This window comes from Polistes fuscatus, unplaced genomic scaffold (assembly GCF_010416935.1).
Source record: "Polistes fuscatus isolate 324 unplaced genomic scaffold, CU_Pfus_HIC Scaffold2, whole genome shotgun sequence".
Classification (NCBI taxonomy): domain Eukaryota; kingdom Metazoa; phylum Arthropoda; class Insecta; order Hymenoptera; family Vespidae; genus Polistes; species Polistes fuscatus.
The window spans coordinates 14,378,647-14,396,787 of NW_025113096.1; the positions used below are offsets into that span (position 1 = coordinate 14,378,647).

At 32.8% G+C, this 18,141-nt stretch overlaps 1 protein-coding gene across 2 annotated transcripts in view; it reads left to right on the forward strand.

The window, feature by feature from the left end:
• The window catches only part of LOC122517040 (two pore potassium channel protein sup-9), a 61,219-nt gene that overhangs the window by 29,314 nt on the left and 13,764 nt on the right, over positions 1-18,141 (forward strand). For both annotated transcript variants that reach the window (XM_043635338.1, XM_043635337.1), the window contains exon 2: positions 9,347-9,496. The gene's annotated coding sequence lies outside the window, so the exon portion shown is untranslated. The remainder of the gene's footprint in view (positions 1-9,346; positions 9,497-18,141) is intronic.

Consider the following 18,141-nt stretch of genomic DNA (forward strand, 5'->3'; position numbering starts at 1 on the left):
GTGGTAACCCGGTAGTAGAGGTAGAGGCGACAATTAACGGTGAGAGATATAATTTTTATTTCTTTCAACTTGATTACCCATCCGGGTGATCGTGACGAGAAGTGATTACGGACTATGTCCGTTATCCATCGTCGTCCATTGTATTAATAACAACCAGGGTTTTTTGCCGCAAGGCTTTTTCCCTGACGAGCCAATAAAGCATTGCACTTATTGGCTCAACCACGTGTTTTTATTTATTCTAATTCACCTTTTCACCTCCTTATAATAAGCTTAATCCAATCGCCGGAGGACTCCGTGTTGGAGGAATTTTGGCAAATACATTTCCTTTATACGAAAGACCAACATTGAACACCACACTGGTCATACAGGTATATAGAAATATTTTAACTAATCGTACCAATAGTAAAATTCTTGGAAACTGTCCAACCAGGTGAAAGTAAATTTTTCTTAGCAAACGAAGAATGGGGCAAAGAAGAAGGGGAAGAATAGTGGGAGGTTTAGTTAACGAAAAAAAGATGAAGAAAAGAAAATAAAAGAAAAGAAAAAAAAAAGAAAAAGCAAAAAAGAAAAAACAGAAGAGCCGACGAAAGAGGGTCATCCAATTTTTTTTTCCCTCTATTTCTTTTTCGTATCCTTTTCCGTGGTAGTAGTAATAGTAGTAGTAGTAGTAGTAGTAGTAGTAGTGGCAGTAGTAGTAGAACCTTCCGTATTTTACCTTCTACCTTTTAGTTCGCGAGATTATGGAGACGAAAGAGCGGCAAAAGGGAAAGGGAAGGTTCGGAAGATGCGAGGGTGAGAAGAAGAGAAGAAAAATGTTGAGGGTGGAGGAAGTAAAGGTGGTGAATGTGGAAGTGTAGGTAGAGGGTGGATGGTAAGGTTAGTGGTGGTAGTGGTGTAGGGGGATCTGGGGTGATGTTGGGGGCAATGTTGGGGGATGCCAAAGCGACGCGGCACTCGAGTAGATGTTGGCTCTTCCCTGCGGCCCGATATCGACCCAAGCACATTCAACCGATACTAAAGGGAAGCTGAGTTCTACCATACTCGCAAGAGAAAAGAAACAGGCTTCCCATAACTTTCCCTAATTTATTCTCTTTTACTATCTTCCCTTTTCTCTCTCTCCCTCTCTCTCTTTTTTCTTTTTTTCATCCCGGTTTTATTCTTTCCTCCTTTCTTTTTTCGTAAACTCTCACATACGATTCCACCAATTTATTCTTTTACGTGTTGACTTATTTATACGCATATATTTTTCAAAATATTCCCATTACACGAGGGATCGCGTTAGAGTTTCTACTCGAGAGAAAGTTATAATATTATTTATATAAATATAATTATACTTATATACTCTTAATGCGATTAATACTTAAACAATATTTAAAACTTTATATGACCGAAGTTATTATATAATATTTTGCGACAATAGAAATGAAAGGAAAGTTGAAAAATACAAAATATACAATACTATACTATACTATTGTTACATTAATCTTATTAATTAAAATATATTAACTTTGTTATTTTTATTAGAAAATGATATAATACTTTCTTTATTCGACGCGTTGCGACACGTTAGAAAATTGAAGAAAATTTTTCAACAAAGACATTGATCGATCGATCGGTTATAAAATATCAAGCGATTCAAAAATGAAAAAAAAATGAGTCAAGAGGTCTTAAAGACGAGGGAAACTGGTACGCAATTTCACTGGGTGAACCTTTTAAATTCCGGGGACACGAGGAAGTGAGCAGAAAGAAAGAAATAGAGAGAGAGAGAGTGTGTGAGTGTGTGTGTATGTGTATGTGGGAGAGAGAGAAGGAAAGTGTTAAAAAGTACTCTCTTTAGTGACGGTTTGAAACTCTTTAAAAGCTCCGAGTGGGACGCAAAATATTTCTATTCCACGTTCTCTTTCTCTCTCTTTCTTCCTCTCTTTTACAAATGCTTAATGGACTCCTTATAACGACACTGGTTTCAACCTACACCTACTCTATAGAGCAATCGTCGATTAGCCGATGAAACGAGTTCGAAGAAATGGGAACTCATAAATCTAACAATTTTATTCGTATTACTACGAGCACGTGTACATATTTCTGAACGTCCTTTATAGATTCCCGTTAAGTCTTATAAGTTACATTAATCGCTAAACGTATAAACACACACACACACACAAATTTTGTTATTCTATTCCAAATCGTAATTATTTTGTGCAATCGCTTCTTCTTCGTCTTCGTTTTATTTTCAATTAATAAAAAATCAAAATTTAACACCTCCTAACAACGATTCACATAGGGCATTTTTTTTATAAATGATAAGAAAAAACAACGATTTTTATATTTCATCTTATTTACGTTGAAAATAAATCACATACCTGGATAATAATTACAAATTGTCACATCGAAATGTAAAAAATAACAAAAACAAGAAAATTCGAATGATATTCTTTAGTTTTTAATTGAAAAAAGTTGATCGTAACAGTTTGGAAGAGTCTATATCTTAGTCGGTTCGTATTCGCGTGATAGAAAAAGGTAGCGGACTTTTAAGTCTCATTTGTCAGAGAGAGAAAGAGAGAGAGAGAAAAAACACTTGAAACATTTCTTGAAAGAAAATAAAAGATCGTGTTATCACGTGTCTTGTATCGAATCGAAGTAAACAGTAGCTGTTATAGTATCGATAGTTATAAGAACGTGTAACAGGCGTTCGAAAGCTTGGAGTATAACAAGTTGCTACGAAAAAGTTACTCTCTCTCTCTCTCTTTCTCTCGAAGCTAGTTTATTCTTCGAGTTTCTCTTATCCTCGAGACTTTAACCAGAAAGTGGTGGTACTGGTGGTAGCTGTTGCAGTAGTTGTGTAATAGTAGTAGTAGTAATAGTAGTAGTGTAGTAAGGTAAAAGGGGTTAGTCGAGAAGCACAACTTACTCACTGACTCACCCATTCACTCACTCACTCAACTCGATGGACGGAAGTGAAGCGTATCAGGCGCCACAATGATGTCACGATCTAACGACTCGTCCATTTGGAACTTTCTTCAAGCCTACTACCCCCTACCTTCTAACCTATAAACACATCCCCTAATCCCCAATCCAGAATTTTTCTATTCATCTCTTTACCCTGTTTCATGGTCCACCAATGAAGAGAACTTTTACGTAATCACTCTACAACTGTCACTAATATCGATTCTCATCCGATAGCGACCTCTTTTTGTGGTCAATATTATTTTCTTCGGATTTTTAGCCTACAACCGTGTTTATTGATTTTCCAATATTATTTCTTAATTTTCTTTTATTTATTTTATTGATATTATCGTATTCTTTTCATTAAGTTATATTAATAATTGTGTTATCGTAAAACAATAGAAAATTTTTAATAAATAAAAATATAATTTTTTCATAGATTTAATTGAACGAAGTATAAATAAATATTGAATACAATCGGTATATGTAATTTTATAAGAGAAAATATGAAAAAAGAAAAAGCGGATAGTTAAAAATAATAAGAATAATTAATTTGCCCGAGGCACAAAGTACGTTTATTCGTTTGAGCTCGGCATAGCATCACCATACGAGTTTAAACTTTGTTTAATTGTCCTCCCTTCTCGGTCGATACCCACTGATACTCTAATTTGTTAGACACACGATAAACCCTATAAAACTTAAACCTAACTAATTACCGTTTACATTCATTATTTTCATTTACGAAATTTGTCAAAGTTTTCTACCGTAAAGATAATAGATCACCAATCTGGTCTGTGTTGGCCTAATTTAAGAAGTGTCCTTTGCAGGAGAAAGAAGCATCGATCTTCTTAAGGGAATTCGTTTCCGATGTTTTCCAAACTAATCAGTTGGTAATGGCTGTCGTTCTCTACGAAATTAATCGGCGAAAAAAAAGAACAGAAAAACTTTGAAAATAATTCGACAAAAATCGATTCCATTCGTCGATATTTTTCTACCCTCTCTTTTTTTTCTTTTTATTTTCAAAGGATCCTATCTTATAAAAATTTTCTTTCACGTTTCTCAGCATTCCTTTGAGAAGAAAATTTGATCCTCCTTTTGAAAAATAAATTATGGAAAGAGAAAAAAAGAAATGGAATACTAAAAATAGAACATACAAACGATCCATATTTTTGATCTTTAACGAAGCACTTGCGTGCAGGTAACACTTTCTTTTAAAAAAGGAAATATCCTTATTTAACGAGATACGTTGAGAATCATAGGACCCAATTAATAATATTCTAGGAATGTTACAAGGACCAAGAGATATGTTGGATCGTTAACGTTACCATAGAATATAAAAAATAATGAATCTCGTTTGGCTTGCATTGAAAGTTTATACCATCAGTCGCAGATTGAAAAATGTGAAGTTTTAATACGAAGAATTAACGTTTTATCCTTTTTCAAGGGTATATAAAAATAAAAGGATAAGAATAATATCATAAAAAGGGTGAAAAACATCTCTAATTAAAAGTAAAACAAAATTCAATCTTAGGATTTCATCTGCAATTTAATAATATTGGGCGGGCCAAAATTGTTTATATAATTTTGCCGAATCAATTACAAGTTTGGTTTTCCTTTTTTCCTTTTCTCGATTGAATTTTCAGTGGAATTGATTTTAACAGAATGTACAATTATAAATGAAACTAAATAAAATTAAAGAATCTTGTAAACAAATAATTGATTTGTCAAATCACGGAAAGAAAAAATTGTTAGCCCGTTTAGGAAGTTTGTACCCACGTTGTAGTTAAAAGTTTCACGATACAACCGTCTTTATCTTTCTTTTTACCGACAATGAACTTTTTTTTCGTTGAATTACGTAGTAGTCTGGTGGTACATCGATCCTTCTTTCTTCTCTTTTATTCTCTTTCTTTCTCTATCTTTCGTTTTCTCTCATCCCTTCTTCGTTACTTTTGACCGTCCACACAAACTCGTTCTCTTTTCTCGACACGAGGGATGAATATTTAAAGGCGATAAAAAAAGGCAAGGTCGCTTCCAAGTTTCGACTTCATTGTTCCCGATTCTTCGCTCCTTTCTCGTGTCATAATATTTCTATGGAACGACCTATCAGATCACACAATGGCGTTTGACGGAATATCGGTGACTTCACGAAAAGTCTTTTACTCGCCAACTGGGGGTTTTCTCTTTTTTTTTTTTTCCTTTTTTTTCCATATTTAAATCAACATTCAATAAACCAACATCCATCTCTACTACTATTGTCATTTTTAATAGAATAAAAGTCAACATAGATAGAAAGTTTGATTTATTTATAAACAGAAAAGAAATAATATTTTCACTAATATCTACGATTCTATCTCACATATATGATACATGCATATATGTATCACCCATACGTGTATATGCATATTAGGGTGATCCTTATATGAGGACTGAACTAAATTTCATGTTGTCTAATCGGTTCCGAATGGTAAAAAAAAAAGAAACAATTCCCTAACTTTTTCAGATTTTTATTTTATTCCCGTTCGCTCTCCTATTTAAGCAGGGACTTTCAAATGTTTCAAAAACATGCTTACTTGCTATATTATTTCGTATTAAATTTTATTTCAAGATTAATCGTAGGCAACAAAATCCATATTCTCGAATATTCAGTGAGATTCATCTTCTTTTTAATGTAAAACAAAAAAGTATTGTGTGCTATATAAATTTGTTTGTTATTTCTGTCAACATAATGCATGATGAAAGTAAGTAAAAAAATCAACTCATTGTCAGTTTTTGCATGTCATCGACTTTGATTTTACCTAGTACTGATACGCGGGTTATTTCGTTACGGTGCTGACTAAATTGATGCCAATTTTTAGCTTAAAAATTATTTTTTGTCAAAGTATAAATATATATAAAGATATATAAAGATACGAAGGGAATGAAATATAAATCTGAAAATATTGAACCATTTTCAAAAAAAAAATGTTTTTCTTTTCGATCTAAAAGAAATACGACGTTCGTGTTTGACAAGTTTTAAAAAGAAACCAAATACAAGTTTTTCTTTGTTATATTTTAGTTTATTTTAATTTCTTTTACGTCCGCTCTCGTTCGATGTTGAAAGAAAAACATCAAAGTCCTTCGAAGGGAGCGTGAAAAATCATGAAAAATCGTGTCCTTTCTCTCTCTCTCTCTCTCTCTCTGTCTCTCTCTCTCTCTCTCTCTCTCTCTCTTTCTCTCTCTCTTTCTCTCTCTCTTTCCTATTTTTTTTTCTTTTCCTCTTTTTCGAGCAATGCAGTATCTTGAACAGCGGCGGGTCCATTCGAGACGAGCAAGCTTCGTTCGACTGGAAGAGCACGATAAGTCCTTATTTCGATGACACACTACTTCCAAACGTTTGCCCTGGAAAAATAATAATCTCTGATTAAATAAACGCGTTGGACCGGTTAATGTCGATCACTTTTATCGTCTTTAACATTTTTACATTGAATTACGTTGGAATTTTACCAGGAATTTTTTTTCTTTTCTTTTCTTTACGTTTATTTAATACATTTGCTTAACGAGAATGTACGTTTCATTGAAAGAAAAGTTTTTCTAAATAAATTTGTCAAGATCGAAAGACTATCATTTTTGATGTTCAATAACATTATAATATTAATAATAATAATAATTTTGTATTTTTTCGAACTATTCGCACCGATTTATAACAAGATAAATATTATAAATTAAATTAATTTCATTTTATTTCTTATTTTCTATATATATATATATATACAAATAAATATGTATGTACATAATTATAAATAAAAAAGAAATATCTAATGCATCCTTACATATGAATCTTATAATAAAACTTTATGAACAACCTAATATAATAATCATAATAATTAACAAGAGAGTCGAAGGTCGATGTTTATAAAAAGTTAATTTTTTTTTAATTATTCTATCTTTAATTATTATTATTATTATGTTTCTTATTCTTCTCCAGTTCGTTGGAAGTCATATTTGCACGGTCGAACGAACAAACAGCCAAGCCCCATCGAAAGATAATTGCGACTTATCAAGTACGTTCGATGTATATACAAGGACGACTTATCCTTTTCTTTTTAAATTACATTTTTATTATCTATTTATTTATTCTATTTTGTTGTGTTTTTTTACCTCTTCTATATTTCCATCAACGAATCTTCTATACGTTTTCTTATTACAGAAATTAACGTAGACAAAAAACGAAAGAAAAAGAAGAAAGAAAGTATGAGATATATATATGTAATAAATGATGTACTTTCGATGAGTTTTATATTGTAATTAAAATCTTAACAACCTCTTCAACGGCAGTTAGAAGACAATCAAATTATCCGTTCAAGCACTTAGCGTGCTTTCATTAGTCCAGTTTATACACTTCGACGCATTCGACTATCAATTAAATAGAAAATTCTGTCAATTTTTTAATACTTCGCGTCTTGAATGTTATTCAATATTCTTGTATTCGAAAAGAATTTTAAATCAAATAACCAAGTATTTTATTTTTTCCTTTTTTGGTTTTTAGTTTTTTTTTCAATTATTTTGAAGTCCATGTTGGAAAAATTGTTGACAAAAGACAATTCAACGTTTTCATTTTTTCCATCCGTTCAACTATCAGTCAACCTTTTCTTTGTTTTTATCTTTCCTATCTCTCCTACCCCTATCCTAATCTTTTATCGAACGACTTATTCGTTGTGCTATCTAACGACCGTTATCGATCACCCTTTTGCTTTCACTTTTATCTCGCGATCGTTCGACCTACGCCCCTATATATTCAGCCTATTTGCAGCTCTCGAGTATTGGATGAAAATGAAAATGGCTGCTAACGGATTAAAAATGTTAAGAAAACAGGGTGATGATCTTGAAATTAATCATTTTTCTTTTTTAACGGGAATAAAAAGATATTCGAAATATTAATTGTCCCGATTAAACATATTTTTATTATTTACTTATATTTATACAGAAAAAAAGAAAATATCTGTGATTGTAAACGTTGAAAAAAAAAGAAAAAGAAGAAGAAGAAGTAACTTTTATATGCATAACTTTCAATCTTAAATATGCACAAAAACGAAGATCTCGAGTATAAGAAGAGAATGAAAATATTTAGGATTAAAAATCTTCGAAAAAAGTATAATTAATTGATGATCTATGGAATTTGTTGCCTTATAACGCAAATAAAAATAAAGCATAAATCATTCGATTAGATTTGAAATATTATTTCGTTTTTTGTTATTTATCTCAAAATGTATAGGACAATTTTCGAATATTTGAAAAATAATTGATAATGAGTAAAATTAAAAACGTTAAGAAAAAAGATGATGATCTTGAAATTGAATATTTTTCTTAATGCAAATAAAAAGAAAAAGAAATATATTATATATACAGGTAACCTTAAGATAACTAATAACTCGGTAGATAGGTTCCTAGAAAATGCCGTGTGTATAAAACCGTGTCATATGAAATCCAGAGTTCATTATTCCTTCGCATCATTATTTTAAGGTAATTTAGTTTTTAAATATGTTAAGTAAAAATCATGATATCCAGTGCTATATACAAAGGTTTTCGCAATTTTCTTTTCGTGTTAAAGCGAAACCGTGTTGTAGGAGAGTTACCTGTATAAATATATATAATTGAATTAATTACATTTCTATAATAATAATAATAATAATAATAATAATAATAATAATAATCATAATCATAATATATTTTTGTATATAGATAAATAATAATTCATTTTGATTTAAACGTGACATATTTTTCTTAACTGAAAAGGTAAAATGAAAAAAAAAGGAGAGAATAAATAATCGATTAATTTTCGCTCTAAACTTATTATTAGAAATCGGCCATTCTCGATTCAATTTGCATTCGAAACGATCGTGAGATCGGTTACGAGTCACACTGGGATTTGGCTTCCCGTTAATCCAAATATATTTTGGTACTCGTGATGTGGTCGGAAGTGGATGGGATCGATCGATAGTGAAAATTACTAGCGACAGTGAGCACGTCGAACCGGAAAATCTGTGGTTCGTGAGACACGATCCGTGAACAACTAGAGACATAGAAGCACGGATAAAATTATACATTTTAATGTACATAAACGAGCAATAATATTTTGTGATAAGTAAATTTTAAATCGTTTTCTTTTTTGTTTTTTCATTTAAAAACAAATTCATTAAATAATTTCAATAATATGCTTCGTTAACATTTCTCTAAACATTTTTGATTCGTCTGACAGAATCCAAACTAATTCTATTAATTAATTCATTCCATAATAATTCATCTCAAACTAATTCATTTCATTCATTTTCCTCATTTAAAGACGAAATTATTGAATAATAACGATTATTCTTTTTATTTTGATTGATTCAATGTTATCGGAAAATAATAAATTTATTTATTTCAGGCATCTCAGATATTCTGGATCAGAAATATCCACGATTGAATCGAAATTCGAAAGGTCGAGCATCTTATCAGGATAATAGAAGACAAAACTGCGTCAGGAGAGCCTGACATGGCACGTGAAAGAAGAAGAAGAAATCCTTTTCACTGGAAAGTAAGTTGTTAAGTTTTTCATATGAAAGATAAAGTAATTAGTTTATATTAACAATTCAATAAAATACATACATCAAGTGAATACAATAGCGTACGAAGTAATAATTGGTTAAAAGCAAATATGAATTAAACGACATAATGAATTAATTTTCTCTGCGGGTATTTAAGTATGTATGCGTATATGTGTATGTGTATATATGTGCATATGTGTGTATGTATTTATCTTGCGCACCTACATATAAAACGTAGAACATCGGCTTTAGTACGCGTAAATCAGGCCACCTGTTTCCTTTTATAAGAGGTTGCTGTCATAAACGTAGCCTGAATCCTTATTCTTAAAAATGCACTGCCTTTTAAAAGCTATTTATAAATCTTGTACGTGACTAATAGAAGATTGATCGATCGATAAAGTCGATCTAATCATTTAGAAAAGAGAAAGTAAGCTTGTAACATTTCATTTTAATCAATCCTGAAATTCAAGAACAATTCAGAATAGAATAATGAACTTCGGATTCAGATGGATTACTATAAATCATATTACTGAGAGACTAAAAATACTTGAAATAAGTTTAATAAATGTTTTATTGTAACACTATAGAAGGCCAATACGTGATCGGTTAATACTCATATATACTTTAGATAAAAACAAATTGAAATATAAATATACGTACTTTTGATACGTATTAAAAAATCTGAAAATTTTGTTGAAAGTTTATTCGAACTTGAGGGTAAGTTACGTAAGAAGGTAATATGGAAATTGCTTGGATAAGGAAGAAGATGAAGAAGACGATCGAACAAAGGCTTTTCTGGTGCGCGTTAGATTTTGAAGGAAGTAAATTTGCCAGTATAGGAGGAACTCTATCGAAAAGGACGAAGGAATAAAAGTTGGTGGAAACGTGAAAGAAAAAAGGATAAAAAAATAAAGAAAGAGAAAGGAAAAGAGAGAAAGTAAGAGAGAGAGAGAGTGAGTGAGTGAGTGAATAAGAGAGAAGAAACGTGGGTGCAGCAAAAGTAGAGCAAGAAGGACGTGTGCTTGGTGCACTCCCTTCTTCGTTATCGTGTTTAAAGGAAAAAGAAAAAGAAGAAGAAAAAAATAGGTAGCTATTTATAAACCATTAGCGAAGAGTGAAGTTTAATCAGGCTCACGGGCGTCAGACTCTCAGCTCGACTCTATTTATCGCTTACTAGCTCTGATCGATACGTTAAAACGTTGCCACTATTGTAAGATAGTTTTTTGGTTCGGAAAGTACTTAAAATGATGAAGAATACATGTTACGTAAGTAAATAAGTATGTATGTATGTGTATACTTACCAGCAATATGATATATACAATAAATATAGATAAGAATATTCATGAGAATATCTTCGATATATTTAAAAACTAATTTTATACGTTCTTTATTTTTTTAATTTTTATTTTGTTAAATTCTCATCAAATTTCTAGTCGATCGTCAAATCAGAATGAGTTTGAAAGTTGGGAGGAAAAAAAGAAAATAAATAAAAAAAAAGCAGAAATGTTGAACGTCATTGTCGTATCTAGCGACACTTAAACAAACAATTCTAGTTCCATCGAGCCACGTTTGATCGACAAACATTTTGCGGAAAATTGCCGCAGCTGAAAGTTGGTACGCATGATCGGGGTAAACGTTAATTAGGCCAAATTTATCGTATCCAAGTAAAATAGAAAACTTTCAAAATGCGTATTGTATTATATACGCAATAGGGGCGCGTCAAACTCGTTTTGAAATGACAAAGCATTGTACAAGTTAGTGATAGCAAGTAAGCAACACAATTGCTTTCACGAACTATCTTGCGTTCTACATCGAATATTATTCTCGTTTCGAAGATCATTTAAAAGATTTCTTTTGTATCTTTTTCATTATATATATATATTTTTTTTTAAATTTCAAACTTACTTTTTATTATAATATAAATATAATCAATATTTGATGATTAACATATAGACAGTTGATTATTCGAAAACTAATTGAAACCTTAATTGAAGATAAAGAAATAGAATAAAACTATATACGACAAATGAAGCTTATCAAAATGAATAACAAACACGCAATGAATGTTGTACACTTAAAGATAGCGATTTATTTAAAAGAATTGCATTTGTGTGTGCAAAGTTTGACACGTTGAAACTGTCGTGACCGGTGTTGTAAAACTCTCTCAAGTTGGCCGCGGCTAAGGGTGGAAGGTGAAGGGTACCGGCGGTGGTTCTATTTATAGAAACGACGACCTATATATAGACGTCGCGGGCTATGCATAGCTTGCCCCCGGCCGCCAACCGGGGAAGAGATTATACACCCCCTCGTACCGTCGGAAACGCCACTGTGAGCTCGAGCCAGCTCACAAGTTCCTTGTGTAGGTGGGTGAAGAGGAGAGGAGGAGAGATAGGAGGGAATGAAGAGGGAATGAGAAGGGGAGATTGACTACTAGCAGCAGCAGCAGCAGCAGCAACGTTGCACCACACTGCTGCTACGAACGCAGCCAGCACACACATAGAGGGGTGCTACGCGGTAACAGGGGTAGCTGCAGGTTCAATGAAACCAGGCCAGCTTCTCCCACCCTCCTTGCAATGCGTCTCTCTCTCTCACTCACTCACTCCCTCTTTCTCTCTCTCTCTCTCTCTCTCTCTCTGCTCTTACGCGAAAATACAGTCCCCATTCAGCGTCCTTAAGCACTGTACACATTTGCCCCTGACTCGAATCTTTCGAGATACATGTTATTTATACATTTATGTATTATATAGCTTTATTTTTCCTTCGGATTTTTCAATGAGATGTATACATAGATGTATGTATTCACGTTTTTAAGGGAAAGTTATTTTCATTATGTTTCATTGGTTACATTTATTATATAAATAGGATCGAGTTTGAATTATTTGTGAGATGATTTTTATATAGTGACAATTATTATTTTCTATTATATGTGTTTTAGTTAGTTAGACGAATATTATGATGTAACTATAAGAAAGAAATCAAGTAATTGTGTAAAGAAAACAGTCTGTAGTATACATAGTGTGTATGCGTGCGAATATATATGTATATATGTATGCCGCTTTAGCAATTGTATTATGAGTATGTAAACAACTCCAGTGTTAAAGGATACTAACAGAATTTACCTGTTCTATGTACCACGTACGATGCATATATATATATGTATATATATAAGAAGTTCTATTTCTCGGTTGGTTTCTAGATAGGAATAGAATAGATAACTTTTCGCATGAATCTTTCATTCTCATTCCAAAAAGATCCTTTTTCTTCTTTCTTGACGTCATCGTCAGGCCCAAATATTTGGATTCGTATAAATATACGATCGATAGAATAAAGAACAAGAGAGAGAGAGAGAAATAGAAATGACTATAGCACACGTGGACTCTCTTGCATAGAATGCATATGTGTCATGTATATATGCGATATCGTCTGCAAAGATTAATTATTCTTGGATCCCATCGAAGTTCATTGAGCTATCTTTTGGCAAAAAAATTGGAAGCAGCTGCTAATAAATCAGCTAAAAGATCGACTCTGTAAAAAGAACGAATTGCTACCATTTAAATAAATTGTCCATTTATTATCACATTTGTTAATAGTCCAAATGCTTATGTACTATTATAACATATGTACGTATGTATATACTATATACTCTTGCGCACGTAATTCGTTGAGCTACGATCGATAGGAAAAGCTCGAATCCGTTTAATTACGAGAGATAACAGTCTCTCTCTCTCTTCTCTCTCTCTCTCTCATCTTCATCTCATCATTATCATCTACCTATCTATCTTCCCATATCTCTATCTCTCTCTATCTTTCATTTCGTTTGGAGACTTGTCACCATCCAGTTGAACTCAATATTATCAACCTACTCCTCTATCTCTTCTTGGAAGCAAGATTCGCTCTAAGAATCGATCCATCATGAATCAACGTGATTGAATTACTACACCTGTATCCAATTATAGGAGTTACGTGCTCACTGCGTTTATTAATCGTTCGATGTCTAAAGTATCAAAGTTTGGAGAAAGATCATCGAAAAGGAAATAAAGTTATAAATTGGATCTAATAATGAAGTTCGTTCGAAACATTGAGGATATTTAATCGTTTTATTTATTATTAATAAAAATTCATCGTTATTATAATTAAAATTATTTCTTATTTAAAGATGTGTTAACACCTTGAGTTGTAGTTAATAGTTCATTAAGTGGTTTACATCGTACCGTTCACGTTCTTCATCTGCTCATCTGCTCATTTAACGAGCGTACTCGATTCTCCAGAAGGAGATGAAGCTTTATCGTACTTCGTGATAATTAATTGCATTTCTAATTTGGTTGGTTTTTCTTTAAATAAATAGTACTCTATCTATTGCAATTCATTTGAAGATACGTTGATATATTGTCTTGATTATTAATATTTGAAATAATGATCGATTAGTTGATGCGTGATAGATCGCGTGTATACCCTGTATATATGGTGGCATGGTTGCTCAATTTAGGCATTTTCAGGTAGGTCGAAGGAAAGTGGAATGAGCCAATCCCCTTCCGAATGAAGTAGAAGGGTATGAAAAAGGGAGAGTAGGAGTCGTAGAGGTCGAGGAAGTTTCTACAGCCGCCACTGCCGACGCCGTTCGTGTTCGTTACGTACGTTGCCCGAAGCATGGTGGTTGTATGCCGCAATGCGGCTACCTTATCACACCATCGAGCATCATCTTTCGATTATATACAATACGTCCATCGGCTCTCCCTTGTTTTCATTCAATTCGGTTGACCAACCTTTTGGATACCTAAATCATAAAGCTTCCTCATGTTATAACAAAGAGAAAAAAATAGAGATAGGTGGATTTATCTACTAATAGTTAAACTCCAATAGGACATATGATAACGTTTTAGAGAGTATTATAATAATTTATTTTATTATGATAATTAAAATTTATTTTGATTTATTTTATCTTTATCTTCTCTCTCTTCCCCCTCCCTCTTTCTGTATAATTGTTAATAATTTATGCAATTGAGTAACGATGGGAAAATATCGTCCCTCTTGCCAATAGAATAGGTACGGTGGTCATTTGAGTACCCTTACAATGTGAACGATAAATCTTTGAAGGTGAAAGAGAAAAAGGAATTCAATCTTTCAGCCAACTTCGTCTCTGTGGGCAGTGCTTTCGATTCAGTCGATTGGATATAAATTTTGTACGAGATATTCGAACGTATATACGTGTACACATAGATGCATACATGCATGTATTTTATATGTTGAAGAAACGTCGTACGTGAGTAATAACGATATACTAACATCCTAATAAGAACTGGGCCAAAGGGTCAGATAGAAATTGCAACGAACTCGTCCATAATCGACGAAGAAAACGTACCGATAGATTTGTGTAAGTCAAGTATCTTTGATAATTTTACGAAGCACGTACGATGGTAAGAAAGGAAAAAAGAAGGATAGAAGGAAAAAGAAAGAAAAACTAAGAGGCAGCAGCAATAGCAGCAAAGGAAGAAGAAGAAGAAGACCAAATTCCTTAACCCAAGTGGATTTCTGGGGATAAATCTGAAGTAAGTCGAGTAATCCTTGGTATCAGGAATCTACACGACGTGTCATACATGTTGAATAAAATCCAAAAGAGAAAGAGAGAGAGAACAAAAAAGTTAGAATAAGACAAAACATAAACGACACTGAGGGGATTTTATTGTGTTAAAGACATTCCAAAGGTACAACTAAACAAATCAATGAACCAACCTTCCTCCCTGTGCCTCCAGAAATATACAGAAAGTGTGAGACACCGATCAACATCTTTTCGGAATACTTTAGTTCATCCAATTTTTTTTGATACTAAAAACTAAAATTCTTGGATATACTTACAATTAGATAAGAAAACAATGTCACTGGATAAACGGAAAAATGTTCGACAGCTTAAAAAAAGCTGTTAATGTTATCAAAGGGGTGGGATAGGAAAGAAATGAATCCTTCCGGAATCCAAACCTCAGCATTAAACCGGTGAGTAAAATTTAACGCGTTTTACCGCTTTTCCGGTGACGTATCCTCGGATACGGTTTGACGTCACTGCGTGAAAATGGGCCACAGCCTCGTAAGCCGTCCCCTGCTTCCCTTCTGCACGTTCCACCCCTCTGGCCGTACCCATCCCACTTTACCCCCTACCGACCCCTGGTACAAGCCCCCACTCGTCCCAACTCTCTTATCCTTCCTTCTTCGTTCTTTGCGTTTACCCCTTGTCCTTCTATTCTTTCTCTTTCTTTCTTCTTTTTTTTTTTTTGTAACTAGCATTCAATCCCAGTCCTGCGCTACAGGACACATAAGAACCGGATGCATGCTCCAAAGGCACTCCTACCTTAGGATTGAATTAAATCTCTTGCCTCTCTTTTTCTCGAACAACAACAACGACTACATGGCCACGAGAACCTTCCATGTTGTACTTACTTCGTATTTCCTCGCTGAAAGTTAAGATAATTTTATAAAATGGTCTTGAAAACACGATAGTCTGTAAAAAACATTCTGTCGAGCTTTTTTATTCCTCGAATAAAGAAACTCGAATTTTCCTTAACCAAGAACAATTTTTTCTTTTAAAACAAAAGGAGAGTAATAACAATAATTATTCGTCGAACACGTTATTGATTTTTATGTTATGAATCATGCAATAGTTATTATCTGACGTTTGAAGTTTATTGAATAATGATTTATATTACTTAAGAATAAATTTTAATTATTCGGTTAAAAGACTGTAACGTAGTATCATAAAAGACATTATAGTTATTGCCCCAACGGGTGTTGTTTATTAAATAGTTCATTAGAACGTTAATACTGATTCATCTATTCTCCAGGATATTATTAAATACATGATAGAAACGGAAACTTCGTTAGTGACTCAGGCTTAATATTCTCTATCTAAAGTTGATTATTAATTTTGGTGAGTAGCCATAGACCTGTGTTTTCGTATGGTCACGGGCCAATATCCTAAATACACTTGCCCTTTATCAAGATTACATAAATCTGATCCTATGATATAGGTGTATATAGACACAATAAGTTCGCTTGTATATACAACCTGGCTCATACAAGATTAGACCAATAATTTTCATTAAAACCATCACAAAAATATTGTCTTAATATTCACTTTGATATATTACATTTATATTACAAGAGCATAATTGTTAGATTAAAATGAATGTGTTTTATTATCGAGAGACAAATAATGTTCTATAAACGATCGTTCCTAATTAAATACTTACATATTCGTTACAAGTTTGAATATCAATAGTAAACTAAACTACTCGAATTTATCTGCTATTTTGACCAAGACAAAAGGATTAGGATTAGGATTAACACGAAGTTTCCAGTTGACGAGACCATGCACGCGAGAAACGAACGAGACGTATCACAAACATGGGTGCACTTAGTGCATCAGACTGTACGACTTAATGCTGTTGACTCCCCCGCTACGCTAAACACGTTCGACAAGCTGAACAAGAGAGTACACTCTCGGACTTCTTGCATAACGTTTCTCATGGATCTATGAAAATCGAGACAGTCTCACCTTAGGAACGAACTTCTCTCCGTTGACTCCGCTATTAATCATTCCGATAGTTATCCGTTTTCTTTTGTTTGTTTCCTATTGAAATTTCTCAACAAAGCACACCCATCCCCCCTCCTCCCTGGAGTTCAAATACATCTTGTTTTACTTGGGTAAACATTGTTGCTTGAATTTCCTTCGAATGTTCACTGTAGATACTCCTAACTTTGTTTCTTTCATCGTAAGAATGGTTTGATTAATGTTATCAGTGAACTGGATACACTATAACCTCCTTAGCTTACTCTTTCGCTCTAATTTTGTAAAATTTGCAAAATAACACTTTGTTTTCTTTTGTTGCGTCCATAGAAACTAGCTAACGTTTATTTACATACTTAAACACATCGCTGCTATTGTGCTTTTGAGATATACGAAACGACCAATTTGGGATTATGCCAATCGTGAAAATGGCTGACTTAAGAGAGTTCTTATTATTATTATTCCAGCAAGAAAACTCGTTATCTTTTTAGCTGCGATCGTAACCCAGAACTTCTTGTCAGTTCAAGAAAACTAAAGGAGGATAAAAAATAAAAAAAAATAGGAAAAAAAAAATAAAGGAGTCTTGTATTGACATCTGATACTGAAAGCGTGTAACCATTTATCGCACATGTCACTACATGTCTTGTTGCTTTCCAAAGAAATTCTACCAGACGTGATATTCATGCTGACAGAAGAGTTGAATACTTTTCACGTATTGAACAGGACTCGAAAATCGAACGCATTTTTCACAATGGCGCATGTATTGGATTTCATCAAATTCTTTGCTAAAACCATGAAAATGAAATTGATTGGAATTATTTTCAATCGATAGAATGATTACATTTTAATACAAAAATGTATATGTTTACGCAAATATTATTATACATATTCAATTATTTATATATTAAAAAGTTATTGTTTTATTTTACTTGAAAAGTAAATATTTTAACTTTTAATAACCATTGTGTGTTAGACTAAACATGCAATCAATAATTCGATAAATTCGAAAAATTCAATTCATATCGCTCACTGAAGTTATCAATATATTTTTACTTTTTATTTATCAAATATATCCAATTG